Source organism: Podarcis raffonei, chromosome 9 (genome assembly GCF_027172205.1).
Source record: "Podarcis raffonei isolate rPodRaf1 chromosome 9, rPodRaf1.pri, whole genome shotgun sequence".
NCBI lineage: Eukaryota > Metazoa > Chordata > Lepidosauria > Squamata > Lacertidae > Podarcis > Podarcis raffonei.
The window spans coordinates 50,550,583-50,565,955 of record NC_070610.1 but is presented as its reverse complement, the minus strand read 5'-3'; the positions used below and the strand labels follow the sequence as shown (position 1 = coordinate 50,565,955).

Sequence of the window (15,373 nt, the reverse complement as noted above, 5' to 3'; positions counted from 1 at the left end):
CGATTCCCTCATCAAGTTTACAGCTAAGTTTGTTCACATCCAAGGCAATTAATCTGAGTAATGTTGTGATCATAAGATCACTCTGAGGCAAAGTGGATGGGGCTTTCGCAGCGGCATCAGGCTCTGGAGGGTGTGAAAGAATAGCTAGCTAGCTCCACGTTTCCACAGCTGCAGCCGCCAATAAAAGATGCTGTGCCATTCTTCTCTTCTTCTTTTTTGCTAGGGGAAGAAAGAAAAACTCTGCCTCTGAGTGACCTAGATTTCTAGGGACTCTGTTTTTTGATTATAATGATCTCATGACTAGACAGAGGCAAGATGCAAATTGCCTACTGAGCAAATTTACTTTTATATTAGAGGAGAAATGTCCTCAGTCTTTGCCAGGCTTGCAAACTGATATGGCAAACTCAGTCAGCGAGAGGGGAGGGGGGGAAACCACACACACAGATTCCAGAGTGAAGTCTCAGTAAATCAAACCATTAAACTACATGTGGCCGAATGCTTGTTTCATGACTATTTTGTCTCCTCTTACAAACTCCCTTCTCACTGACACTCCCACACCACCCCCGCTATAGAAGCATCATGGAAGGTAAGCATAAAATCTGATGGGATATACTTCACCATGGGCATCCATAAAGGGGGCAGTTGCTTCCCCGCAGATGAACCATAATCCCTAGATACCTCTTTCCTTCCTTCTTTCTTTCTTTCTTTCTCTTTCTTTCTTTCTTTCTTTCTTTCTTTCAAAAAAGAGCAAGTTTTTAGCATCTGTAGAACCAAAGACATAAGGCAAAATGTACAGGCACTATTTTTATAACCCCTGCCCCAATAAACAAGCCTATTTATCGTTGCCTTCCACTTTCAGTGTTTTCTTGATAATAATGCTCATGCTTCTGTCCAAGATTTTACACTGCATTACCTGTTGTGTTATGGCATTGTGGCTTTTTGCTTGATATACTGCCACGTAATGCTAAATTTTAAATGGTGGGAAAGGATTGTATGCCAAAACACCACCCCAAATTTCAAAGCAAAACTCCAGCAATGTTCTGCCTTAACGGAGCTGCAAACATACCCCCCCCCAGAAGCAAATAACATGGAAATGAATGCCAAACTTCTGTTAGATTCCACTAGAAGTGGCTTTTACATCATGTGAAATATCACACACAAAGTGGAAATTATTGGGTAAAGAAACATCAGAATAGGGAATAAAGTGCTGACTGAATGCAGCCATGGACACCCATGCGTCTATTTCTAGTTAGCTTTCTGTTAAAAAGTAGAAGAGTGAAAGATGTAACCATCGCCAACACCACCAGTTTATTTGTATACCATTTTCCCATAGTAAAGAGCTGTACTACCTGCCGATTAGAAACAGGGGTATTAAACTGTCATGAGAATGGGCCCACACGTGACATGATGTGTGTGTTCTTTCTTCAATCAGTGCAGACTTTGCTGATTACTTTCTGAAGGGAGGGGCTCATGTGATGCAATACAACACAAAAGCCACATCCACACCATGCCTTGAAAGCACTGCTATACCGCTTTAAGAGTCATTGATTGTCCCAAAGAATCATGGGTATTGAGGCTTGTTAGGAAACCTCCCCTTTCATATAGGCAGACTTTCCAGTGTGGTTTAACAATCCTTATTCCCAGGAACCTTTCGGAGTTGTAGCTCTTGTGATGGGAATAGCAAGTCTCCTGGCAACTTTTAGCAACCTTAACAACTAGAGTTCCCAGGATTTTTTTTGAGGAAGTAGCATAACAGTGCTTTAAAGGCCTGGTGCAGGTGTGGCCCAATGTGGTCAGGACCTAAGATGAATTTCATGAATTATTGCATCCACCACATCATGTCCACGGTGACTCCGTGGCTTATTCACATCACTAGTTTGCCACCATGTGCATATTTAATAATGAGGATTTTAATTTTTAAGGAGAGAGAGAGAAAGAGAATGGTGAAAGAAGCCAAATGTGAGGCTGTGTGAATTGGCTCTCATTTCTTATCCGAAAAAATCTTTACGGGACTCAAAAGCCCTTAGCTAATAGTTAAGAAGGCTGGCATAATCTTATCCAGCAAAATAAAATTACCGCTATCTGGTGGCCAATATCGTATGAAACTCGAGAGCCAGAGTGCATCTCAGCCAGAAGCAGATATATAAAATGTCTTTTTCAGAAACAGAAGGAAAATTCATTAGCTGACCTAATCTGTGTTTAGGAGGAGCAGCTCTGCTGGCACCAAGATGTGGTCTCTCTTAAGTACAGCTTGCTGATCAATTGTTTATGACGGTGATGAAATCCCGCATTGCCACTATTATTTATACAGCAATACAATATACCTTCTATGGACAAAATGCCTCTCAGGCATTTACAGGCTTATTTCCAAGCTCATTTTGCTAATGAGGTATTAACATGGAACATGAGGAAGCTTTGATATTTCCTCTGCCACGTTTCAGAACTACCTATTGGTTCAGCAACGCTTCCCTTTAGTGGTGCATTTTCTTTCATGGGATGCCAATCAACATCCTTTTCCAACTGTTCAGATTGCACCTATTTCCCCCCCACTGATACTTTAGAATCCATTTCCTTTCAGAGGATCCCAGCCATCGATCACAACCCAGAGACAGGCTCTACACAGCCAAGAGGCAGTGTGCACAAAAGCAGGTTCCGAGTTTCCTTTCCATCCAGAGTTACTTGCACCAAATCATAAACCAAATCATTATCTAACAAAGAGGGGTTGAGGGCCCTCAACATACTGACTCTGCTGCATTGGCCGTACTTGGCAGCAGGGCCTGCCCCTTTCATCTCTAGTAGCTGATACTGAGAGGGGGTGGAGGTCATGTAGCGGCAGCAAAATGTCAGAGGAAAGAGGTAGGTGTTCAGACAACCTGCCCTGCACCCCCCTAGGTAGGTTGCTGTCATTGGGAGTACACTGGATGCATTCCAATGGCAGTTCATTCTGTTCTCTTGCCATTTCCTTATCTGATCATTTTTGCATTTTATTTGATCTTTCACGTGACATGAAAGCCACTTCTAGAAATAGTGGAAGTTTAGCTCTCATTTCTGTGTTAATTGCTTCCAGGAACAATCTGTTGGCAACCCTCTCGACACATCAAAGAAGTGTTTCAGTTAAACGTGTTGCAAACTTTGCATGAGAAATCAGGTTGGCAAAAATGAAACTCCACAGTGCCACCTGGTGTCAAAGTGTTAGAATGCATAAACAACGCAAATGAAGCACTTTTTCTTTGCCAATGTAGCTGAGTCCCCTCTTAACCCAGAATATCGGGGGGATTAAGTGACAAAATTTAGGTAGTAGACCAACATGTCGTTCTTTCCTTCTGCTTTCATGGGGCAGCAGAAGTGTGCATGTGTGAAAATGGTGGGGGGAGTAGCAGCATGTCCAGTGACATAAACATAGAAACACATTGCATTTGAACAGTAATGGCTGATCTAGGAGATTAATACTACCATCTTCATTTCAATAAAGTGGCCTCAGTCATTTTCCCAAGCCTGTTAGCCTTCGCTTGAACACACATATATCTCTGTGAAAACAATGCGAGGGAGGTACATATGCATGAGGAAGAGACTCATTAAGCCTCCCACAGCAGCTCAGGCTTTCAGTGTCCTTCTTCTATTACAGAAGATGAAAGCTTGCATGGCTCACAGTTTAGCTGCTGCTTCACACATGGTAAATTGGCCTTGTTTAGTTAGGAAGGCATAATTCCTGCTAATAGTGTCAGATACACTTTCTATTGGGCTCTTTGTAAATGGATGGGGGGGGGCAATCGATGTGCAAATTTCAGGGGCCCGGAGCTTTCGCAAATGAGCACATGGACCATTAACATCCATTCAGCAAGGGTGGCTTTGATCTTTTTTTTTTTAAGGAGCAAAAAAAGAAAGCGAAGAAAGAAAGAGGAAACTCAAAAGGTTCCTGATTATTATTCTTATTCTAGATTTAGTGATCAAATTGATGGTGCTTCCAAGATATTTTTTGTTTCATTTTACATTTTCCTTTTATTCTAATAGCTCATAATTGGATACACTTATGATCTACAAGTAGTATGTTGGAGTAGGATACACATTCACACACATGCAATCTGCTGCTTTAATATCAGCACTCTCATCTCCCTTTACAAAAACATGTCACAGGCATCCACCCAAGAACAGCCAATCAAGAAATGTTTGGTGGGGTAAGCATGAACAGGGAGAATGTTTTATTAACACCTATTACATTTCAGTCATTTGTGAATTAGGAGCTTGGCTCTGTACTCACGGAAGTCTACGGATTCTTGCACATGGTCTGAGTGGCTTCAGAAATTTTAAATGGTGGCAGGGGACAGGAAGTATGCATGGCTTGGACTTCCTGTATTATGTATATATTTGTAACTTCCAAAATGGACCCATGTGTTCCCAGTTTAGGACCACTGATATATTGTGTGAGCCTCCACTTCAGGCATTACACAGAAACAATAACAAGAAGTGGAGACCACTGGACTCACATTTTCTTTTCCATGTCTGAATATCTGCATCTGCCCCCAGATGAGGGATGAGGGGTCATAAATCGTTCCATCTCTCAAGCTAAGGACTGCATTTCCTCACAGATATTATTATTATTATTATTATTATTATTATTATTATTATTATTAGTCCATCTGACTGGGCTGCCTCAGCCACTCTGGACAGCTCCCAACAAAATATTAAAAACACAATAAAACCTCAAACATTGAAAACGTCTTCTAAAAGTCGTATCATTGTTCATCTGTCTGACAATGGGTAGGCATTCCAGAGAGCAGGTGCCACTACTGAGAAGGCCCTCTGCCTGGCTCCCAGTGGGCTCTTAATTTTGTGTAGTAGGCTACATTACAACCACACAAAATCCAGAGGTTTATACATGGAGGGGGGGGATACACATTCTTCATCCAGGCAAGGAAGAGGCATTATTATAGCTCAAAGAGACACTCCTGCCAGGCAAAAGTATCCAAAACAAGCAGTGAACAGTGATGGCGAGAGGCATGGTCTGGGCAGAGTCTGGAGGGTCTGGACGGTCGCATTTGGCGTCTGGGCCTGAGGTTTCCCACTCCTGTCCTACATAGTCAAAGAGTCATTGCAATTTATCACTTTTCTGCTGTAGTCGAGTCTTCGCTAACACCAAACAAACAACCCGCATACAAATGCTAGAACTTTCATTATATTTTCTCATGTTCTTTTCAAACTGCAGTATTTGTTGCTTTATGGAATTGTTGCTTTTTGACCAATATATCGGCATGTCATGCTAAATTTAACTCAGACCAATGTGACACAACAACCAATGCCCCTGGACAATGTAACTACTCACCCACCTTTCCCACACATGCATGCTTTTCTCCTTCCCCCCATGATTCTTCGTGAAAACAGCAGGAAATATGAAAGTATACCACCTTAAATTTTGTCATTTTACTCCCATGATTTTCCAGGTTAAGGAAGCTACATATGGATTTCTATTCCATTAGTTTTCTGGAAGTGGCTTTTGCACCATGTGAAGGCCTTGTTGAGCCCACCTCCCACCCTGGTTTCTGCAGGCATTTTACCACACTATGCTTTCAGATAGAGGGAGAGAGAGAGACAGAGAGAGACAGAGACACACACAGAGAGAATATTACATACCTTTAACTCTGCCTTCATTTAATTCTGTCTTCATTTATCTTTATTGCTTTTCCTTTCTCTTCCATCCTCAGCCTATTGTACAACCTGAGAACAAGGCAGCCAACCTATGGCTACATTCACACCACGTATGTATTTATTATTTTACAGTCATAGGTTCCCCCAAAGAATTCTGGGAGCTGCAGGTTGTGAAGGGTGCTGAGGATAGTTAAAGGTAAAAGGTAAAGGTACCCCTGCCCGTTCGGGCCAGTCTTGCCAGACTCTGGGGTTGTGTGCCCATCTCACTCTATAGGCCAGGGGCCAGCGCTGTCCGGAGACACTTCCGGGTCACGTGGCCAGCGTGACAAGCTGCATCTGGCGAGCCAGCGCAGCACACGGAACGCCGTTTACCTTCCCGCTGGTAAGCGGTCCCTATTTATCTACTTGCACCCGGGGGTGCTTTCGAACTGCTAGGTTGGCAGGCGCTGGGACCGAGCAGCGGGAGCGCACCCCGCCACGGGGATTCGAACCGCCGACCTTTCGATCGGCAAGCCCTGGGCACTGAGGCTTTTACCCACAGTGCCACCCGCGTCCCGCTGAGGATAGTTAGGAGGTCCCTAATCACATGTTTGGGAAGGGTGGCGCTGTGGGTTAAACCACAGAGCCTAGGAACTGCTGATCAGAAGGTTGGCGGTTCGAATCCCCACGACAGGGTGAGCTCCCATTGCTCGGTCCCTGCTCCTGCCAACCTAGCAGTTCAAAAGCACATCAAAGAGCAAGTAGATAAATAGGTACCGCTCCGGCAGGAAGGTAAACGAAATTTCCGTGCGCTGCTCTGGTTCGCCAGAAGCGGCTTAGTCATGCTGGCCACATGACCTGGAAGCTGTACACCGGCTCCCTTGGCCAATAAAACGAGATGAGTGCCGCAACCCCAGAGTCGGCCATGACTGGACCTAATGGTCAGGGGTCCCTTTACCTTTACCTAACCGCGTGTTTGCTCTGCAGCAACTTCACCACCACTGCATTCGTCCCTGTTTCCTTCTGGGACGCTGCAGCCACCCAGACAGATGGAGGTCAGCAGGTGAGCAGCACAGCTTCACCACCCCATCTGCCGCTAGTTAAGCGAAGGCAATCCTTTGCTCACCCATCTAATGCTATCCTTGACTTCCCCTAAGTGCTCAGCATCAGGAGACAGCAAGGAGAGCATCACATCTGTCCTCTGCTAGCAAGGCCACCAGTTGGCGGAAGTCATTCTTAGGTGAAATTGGGGCATGTTTCTGTGTGTGCTGAATCCTAAAACTTCACAAAGCAGTTTCATTGCCCCTCTCCACCCCCCCAAAACCCCAGCAACATTTCACTGCTACTTTAAATGTCTCTCTCCTTCTTTCTCTTTTTGGTAGACTGAGCTAATCCTGGTTTCCCAGCGATGTTTGAGAAATGCTTCTCTAATTAAAATCAGGCAAATATTTTCTGCCCTATGTAATAGGTAATGTAAAGTACATGTGCAATGGTTTAGCCGAACATCTAAACTTCACATAAAGAAAGGTTTTCATCTGGGTTCAGAGGCTCAGTGAAACACACAGCCCTTCTAATATTGCCTGTCCTGTCAGTACTCTCTGGTATGCTCAGTGCTGCTAAAGGAGAGGGTTTGGAGCGTGCAGTAATTCTTCACATATGCCAGACACTATTCTTTTTTAAAAAGAAAGAAAGAAAAAGCTGAGAGAGAGAGAGAGAGAGAGAGAGAGAGAAAGTAAAGAAAGCAACGTAATGGCTGGGAGGATATATGAGAAGGATATACTGGAGGCTAATTTCTGTGATGTTTCTTTGAAAGCATGTACCTTAATCTAATCTCATTTTGGGAACATTTGGCGGTAGCAAGTTGCATACAAAACAAACAAGAAATGTTTCAACTGGCAATCAGATGCCTGGCTAATGTACCTAGGGCAGGCTTTTAAATATTTTTAACAGCTAAAAGACCAGATGCATGACATTTTAGGCTACTGTTCAACAAAAGCAGCAGGCACTCTAGAGCTCCCAGATCTCTTCAAACTAAAAATTAAAGGTTGTGATTCAAAAACACATTATGGATTCAATCTGCACGGGTTACAAACCAGCTTGTACGAATTGTGGATTGTAGATAAATGGGTCTGTCCAGGGGATCAAGCAATGGGCCTATCTAGGGGTAGGGATGGCTGAATCTGTCCATTTCTGTTGCTCTCTGGCCCACTCCAGGTGTACTGTTTTACAGACATTAGTTCCAATGTTTTCTTGTAGTGAACTGTAGTGGACCATCCACACCACCAGTCATGTATCATTTTGGGAAGAGTGTTTTCCCCATCTGCACTAATAATGGATGAGTTTAGATTGTGACAAATTGTGAAAAGCTGTAGGCACTCCCCTTCTGTTCCCTTGCTCCTCCAGCCAGTAAATGTTGGAGTTATGAGCATGCACACAGGGTTCTAAAGCTCTTTCACTTGGGGGGTGGCAGCGGCGGTATTTAACACTTGTTGTTCCAGTTTTTAAAAGCATGAAAAAGAAGTTGGCCAAACCACACACCCCCAAATGCCGTGCAAAGTGCAGGAAATAGTACAAAACGCCTTCGACACAATGAAAATATTGCAGAACTGTTCCAAATATTTCACAAATGTCAATTTTTTTGCATTAGGAGCAAGTGGTTTGATTTCAGCAATATTCTGGAATATAGATGAAATGGTAACAACATTATGCAGAAGCAAAACAGCAGCTATACTGTTATAAATTGTACACCTGAAAGGGTCCTCCATTCCTCATTTTTCGACTGAAAGAGAGAATTTGGTCTATCACCTCACTGCTTGGCCCAAAAGCAGCATGATGCATGTCTGATGCACTTGTCCTACTGTAAAGCCCAGACAATGATGATAAGACTAGCTTATCTAAGGCCACTGACAAATTTTGTGGGAGGCAGGATTGTAAGCCCAAGCCCCAAACTTTGTCTGTTTGCTGCTTCTTTGTTACTAGTCTTCTATAAGATGCAACCTAAGAGTTCAGAGATCTTGGTTGAGGCCTATGGGTCTGCTTCCACAATCATTACTCAGTAAACTGCTCATTTTACACTATATAGCAGAGCTGCTAAGTAATATCTAACGTAATATGGGACAGGGCCACTTTCAAGGTTAAACATGAATATAATAGTAGGTTGGATGGAAGGAAGGTATGCGTTCACTCTCCTCATTACAAAGTTTCTTACACTGTCAGCTCCTGAAGCAACATCTAATTTCTGATAAGTATGGTAGAAACATTATCCTTCTTTCCACTTCCCATATTCTATATGAATGCAGGAAAATGGTTGGGTCATTGTAGCACAGTTGCTATTATCTACTCTCAGTGAGTGAGCATAGGTTGACCTTTGGTAGGCCTTCTCCCTTATCCATCCCAGTCTACCAGAAAAAGTTTTTTGCACAGCAGTAATAAGCAATATACAGCAACTTGTGCATTATTACTCTATGTACAGTAATATATGTACTAGTGGCCAGATGTACTGTATAAAGAATCACTTCACTGCAGGAGCACATAGAACTAGGTCAGGAGGTCTATTAAATCAAACAGACTGACTTTGATTAAACTGCATGGTTTTGAGAAAGTGAACTAGATAATCTCCACTGATTTCTTTTGCCAGAAAATGTGAAACAATGAAAAAAAAAGGTGTCAGAGATTTTGAGAGATACTGTTTTTATGTAACAGAGGGAACTAATAAGTAGCTGGTAAAGAATGAAAACTGTACTTTACACTGATCATCAATTCCCTGGGATTTAAGGGATGGATAAGGCCTTAAAGGATTTTTCTTTCAATTTAGAATTTGGCTTTTGAGACTTTTTTCTTTTTTAAAAAAAGAACCATATATAACATTACTGTAAAGTAAAACCTTTAGCATTTATAGATTGGAACAGTTTCTAGAAAGAACTATTTGGCAACGTCAAAAAAGTTGTAAAGTTTTTTGTTTGTTTTTTAAACTTACTCAAAATACATTTTAAAAAATCCTCCTAAAGCAATGGGTCAAATATTAAAACTTTGCTCATTCTTTTCACATTCCCAATGCATTCATTTGAAGGTGATGTGAGATAAGCTATGCCATCCTTTGCTGCATGAAAAAAGAAGACTTTCTCCTCCAATAACAGCATCCTGAGGGCTGAATAGGCACCATCTACGTAAATTCCACAGAAACAGTTTTAGGCCAAAAAGATGGTACAGAAGGTTGCCAGGGTGACTGGGTGTGAGGTGACAGGAAAAGGGTGTTTTTAGCAAGGTGTGCTGGGAAGAAGGGAGAACAAAAAGACAGAGATCCATCTTGGGCGAGCTGGCTGAAGGTTGGAAGAGATGCCTTGGACTCCAGTATTACACTGCTGTGTGAAACAAGACCCTCTTGTGATGACCATGCTGTAAGATCTGGACTCCCTCTATCCAAACTCAGGTGTAAATATGAGAATAAATCATATTTCTTAAAGCTACAGCAGTCTCCACTGCAACTTGATTCTCAAAGGAACACAGATCCCAGGTGAGTGCCTTGAACCTGCCTGGAATTTTGCTACTGCTTGGCAGAGAGCGTGTCCAACGTTTGTAACAATATAATAAACTATTGCACTTCAGGGCTGGCACAAGGACCCCTCCAGGCTGGTGTGTTTTTGTGGCCAATGTCCTTATTGGAGGTGGGGTGGAATCGTGTTTTCTGACTTGGATTGATTGGATTTCTTTGTTGTCACAAGTTGGCAGGTGGACTGTGATCAAGTAGGAGCCATGTGGAGGAGAGAAGGAGAAACTGAAAATTAACATTTTGATCAAGGGGAGGTAGAGCGGTTAGGATAATGACAGAGGCTGTCATTGCCCTAGTGCAGGAACAGCTTCTCTATCTGGTCCTCAGAATTCTCCGGTTGCCATTTCTCTCTCTAGGTCACCTTGTCTCCCGGCTTCACCTCTCACCAGCCCTGCTCTGTGCTTTCCTTGGGTGCTGTCGTCCAGCTGGAATGCTAGAGCCTCTTGGTAGCTCCCAATCTTCTTCCAAATGGAAGTGTTTGCTGGGGTCTGTTAAGGGAATTTATAAAGAGGTTCTTCGGTGATGTTAAATTAGAATTTCTAGATATTAAGCAATGTATAAATACATGGAATAAACAAATGTCCATAGTAGGATGGGTTTTAGCAGTTTATTCCTTATTAAATATTCCACTCAGAACCACACATTGTCAAATCTATGGAGAGGGCATCCTTGATCCCACAATCAGCTAGAGAGGCACAGTTGAGTTGTTGAGGGCTCAAGGAGAACTGGTCGTTCCTTCTCACCCCTATAACCAATTGAGTCTGAACTTTCTTTGAGAAGGTTGTTTTCTAGGTGTTTTTCCATCATGTAAGTTCCCGCTTGCACTCTTAAGCGCTGCACTATAGACACAAGTGTATGATGTCATTTATGCTTTGTGAGAACTCTAAGATCCATAGCTGTCTGTAATTCCACAAGTAACCCAAGCCAGACATTCCCCCACCTGCACAGATGCTTCTTTGTCTCCAGCAAAGGAACCCCCAGAGCTGACCAGATGATTCAGCACATTTTCCTGTGATGACTGAGGATGAATTTTTGACTCATTCTTCACTTGATTCACAGTGGGTCCCTGCCATGGTTTCTTTCTCCTTTTGTGTGTAATCAACAGATGCTTCAGCTACTGCTGACCTTGTACAATATTGCCACGTACAATATTCCTTTTCTACATACTATCTGGCTGTCTAGTATCTTACCCTAACAGTAGTCTCTTTTTCATCTATCATCAAGAATAAACGCAACCTGGGATACAGAAAGCAGAGGCCTCTGCTTTAAGTATTCTCAACAGGGGACTCAAATTTTAAACTGGCCAGAAAGCAGCCCTTACTCTCATTGGATATGTAGATTCACACTCCATTGCTATAACTCACATTCCTCTTCTCACATGTACAGGGACTGCACACAATGCACATGCAACATACATACACCGCAGTAACAAGTTACACCTCAGCAAACAACAGTATTCTCTGTCCCTATTCCAAGCAAGCAAAAGCGATCCTAGGAATAACATCTTCTTTCATCCCTTGCCCACCTTCACAGCAGCTTCTCAAAAGTGAGATCTGAAGACCTAACAATTCCTGATCCTGACCAGCAACATCATTAGGTTCTTCCCACTGACAGATTACTCCCTTAAATGTCCCTCAGGTTTGACATGCCTGGAAACAGCCAGATAGAGGCTAGAGGACAGTATTCATCTCCACCACCAAGCCTGAGCTTCCCTACCCCTGATCTAGATGAAAGCCCCTGTGCATTTCATATCTATGGTAAGAGCATTTTTAAAAAAATCATTTGATATGGATTGTAAAAGCTTGCTGGCTCCCTGTTTACCAGTTGTTCAAACCCTTAGAAATCGGGAAAGGAAGAGAAGAACAAAGCAACATTCTTTATATACCAGGCCAGACAATTTACCCATTTACTGTCTACTCAGGCTGGTTGCTGCTCTCCATGGAGTCTGGCAGAAATCTTTCCTATCAACTGCTACCTGATGATTTAGCTGGGACTGAACCCAGGATCTTTTGTATCCAAACAATATATTCTACCACCAAGCTATGGTTCTTCCAACCGAAGAAATGGAAGAAGATGCTAGGGCAAAGGCTTTTAAGTGAAACTGAGATGTAGTTACGGGGTAGGCTTCGTTGTTTTTGCATACCAATTCAAGAGAATCCTTCATCTATTATAGCCCATTGTCTATAACAGTTTTTTTTTTTTTTAAAGCAGAGCTTTCTTCATAACACCAGCAGGAATGAACTTTCACTGCACATTAATACCACACATTTCCATAAGAGTGCTGAGAAAGTCACAAAGTTTGCTCTGAAATTGCTCAGACTTCAGCCTCCAGTTTGCTCGGCAGAGCAATTAAACCAAACCCAACTGTACCTGATGGCTGACACCGTGTCATCTCCCCTTTCTCTTTTCTAATCAGCCAGATTCTGCAGACCTGGCAAATAAAGCACTTTCCCCCCTTTCTTTCCCAGGCTGTCATGGCTGAACTGAGTGGCACGCCTATTCTCAACTGATTCAGAAGCGGGGAAGGAGTTTTGGCATCTCAGGATTGTACGTGCTCTATCCAAAGGTGCTGCGTTTACAAGAGCAGCCAGTGGGAATAAGAGGAGTGGGAAAGTGCTGAAGTCACTGTTTCAGAAAGAGATGCTAATATTGCACTATGCTTTCTCAACTGTGCTGTAATCCCTGGTTCAAGCCCAGCTGAAATTCATGTGACTTCCAATAAAGACACAATTAGTAGAATTGCACACACCTTCACATGCGTATTCAGGCACACAAATAATATAGTGATGCATGGTTTTAAGATACTGTGGTTAGGGGGGAAAGTGTACACAAGAAGTAAACAGCACCTAGTTTCCTGGCTGCTGGTTGTGTAACAGAAATTTGTGTTACAGTTTGTGTAAGGATGCTTGTTGTCAGAAGGACCACACACATACACACACACTGTCCTGTTTCTGGCCCCACCAGCAGCACAGCACCAGTGGCAGCCCAACAATAGAGAAGCTTTCCATCACTGCACTGGGGAGGCCTGCATTGGAGAGAGATATTCATAGCATGCTATGGTCTCATGGCATAAGACAGCTCCCTAAACGTTTTCCTGATTTTCATGTCCCTAATTTAAAAAAACAAAACAAAACAAAAAATTTCCTGGCAGCTGATTCCTTGACAATGATTTCCACAGGTCAATTGTTCAGCATGTAAAAAATAAAATAAAAGAATCCCTTTGTTGACTTTAAACCTGCCAATGGCTAGGCTTTTACTTCCCTCAAACGTATGTCTGTGATGCTGTTCTTCAACGTAAAACAGTTTACCAGGCAAATCTTTTGAAAGAAGTGATTCTTTCTTCTTTCTCTGTTACAGCTGTGAATTGGGACAAGAGTGTTTTATAACCTTGGTGCACAATTTCCAAAACCATATATTCATAGGACAAATGCCAATAGCTAGAATGTTACACAAATAAGAAGACCATAAATTAAGATCACAGTATTTACATAAAAACTTCAGCTTGGGGCTCTGCACAATAATTCATTTATAAGTATTTTACAGTATAACCAACACTGGGTCATCTAGTTTAAGCCTGTCCTTCAGTGATGTTTTCAAAACATCATTGATTTACATGTCAGCTAGTAACATTTTGCTGGAACATGGACAATAAGTTGTGAGACTACAGGGGCAGTCCTTTAGCTGCAAATAGAATTTTGACCATCACAAACATGTAATGCTTATTGCCCTGTGTTGTGTCACCCTGAGACTTCTTAGATTCTGCCATTTCAGGCACTTCAGACTTGATATTGGTGTGATGGAGATAGGCACAACTCTGTCCCAAGGGCCCTTTTACTCCTTGCAGGAGCTCAGTTGGGCCACATCCACACCAAACATTTAAAACACGAATATACCACTATCCTATATTACACACAATGAATGTTATCTGACACTTCCCAGTGCATTTCCCCATCATTTCCCTTATTTCAAAAAGCGCCCCAAAAGGTTTCTTGCACAAGGGTTACAAAATCACTTTAATTGGGCAACCCGAATTTGCCAGTTTGAGATTGAATCCCCCATGCAAAATGGCAACACTCTAAAAGTGCCTTGAGACTGGAAAAAAATAAATCAGTCATATAAGTGAATGATATTAAAGATGAAAAATGCTCAATGCATAATTTGAAGAGGGAAAAAACTAATTTAAGGAAAGTTTGAAAAACTTGTGAAAGTAACCCACCAAACCAAACACCATCCGCTTAGCATATATGGCAATAAACCACTTATTTTTGCTGCCTGCATAGAATGACTGGAAGGGGATAGTTGGGCAAAGAACCTGGTAGGTCGCAGGTTGGACTAGGAGACCCTTGGCATCCCTTCCAACTCTACAAGTCTATGATTCTATATACATGGCAGGTAGGCTGTCAGCTCGATGAGTCACAAGTTGTATTGGCCTTATTTTGAGTTCTAGTGCAGCATATACACAAGAGAATATTCTGAGTATTCTGAATATTGAGAGCCAGTGTGGTGTAGTGGTTAAGAGCGGTGGACTCGTAATCTAGTGAACTGGGTTCACGTCTCCGCTCCTCCACATGCAGCTGCTCGGTGACCTTGGGCTAGTCACACTTCTTTGAAGTCTCTCAGCCCCACTCACCTCACAGAGTGTTTGTTGTGGGGGAGGAAGGGAAAGGAGAATGTTAGCCGCTTTGAGACTCCTTCGGGTAGTGTTAAAGCGGGATATCAAATCCAAACTCCTCTTCTTCTTCTTCTTCTTCTTCTTCTTCTTCTTCTTCTTCTTCTTCTGTGCTGTGCATATTTGGAATCCCCAGTATGGAGGAGGGATTCCTTAGCATCACTGTCCTCCAGCTGGATATGCCATTCCTCTTCCGCCACTCAGTTTTCAATATTTTCCCCAGAGGATTGTCAAAACTTTCCACAAGATTTTTGTGCCACCCACAAGCCCCTCACTTCCTTGGTGTCTTCTGCCTTATTTTATGTCCTTCCTTTTCTCCTTCTTTCCCCTCCATTAGCCAGACATACTTTATCTCTACAGTTTGAATCCACTCGGGGAGCTTGGTTGAACAGCCTGGAATTTTGCTCTTTTCCTCAAACTCATCCTTCCTCCATGCAATCACACACATTTTTGCAGGAGAGGGAACCTCTAGGTGCCCCCCCCCATTTTTGCAAACTTGCCCAAACTAGCTGATCCCTCTCTCTTCTTCCAAG

General features: G+C 42.7%; 1 long non-coding RNA gene across 1 annotated transcript in view; it reads left to right on the top strand.

Annotated features, from left to right (window-relative positions):
* Positions 1 to 538: 538 nt before the first annotated feature.
* Positions 539 to 15,373, top strand: part of LOC128421130 (uncharacterized) — a 51,670-nt gene continuing 36,835 nt past the window's right edge. Inside the window, exon 1 of the long non-coding RNA XR_008332237.1 lies at positions 539 to 586. This is a non-coding gene — a long non-coding RNA (uncharacterized LOC128421130). The remainder of the gene's footprint in view (positions 587 to 15,373) is intronic.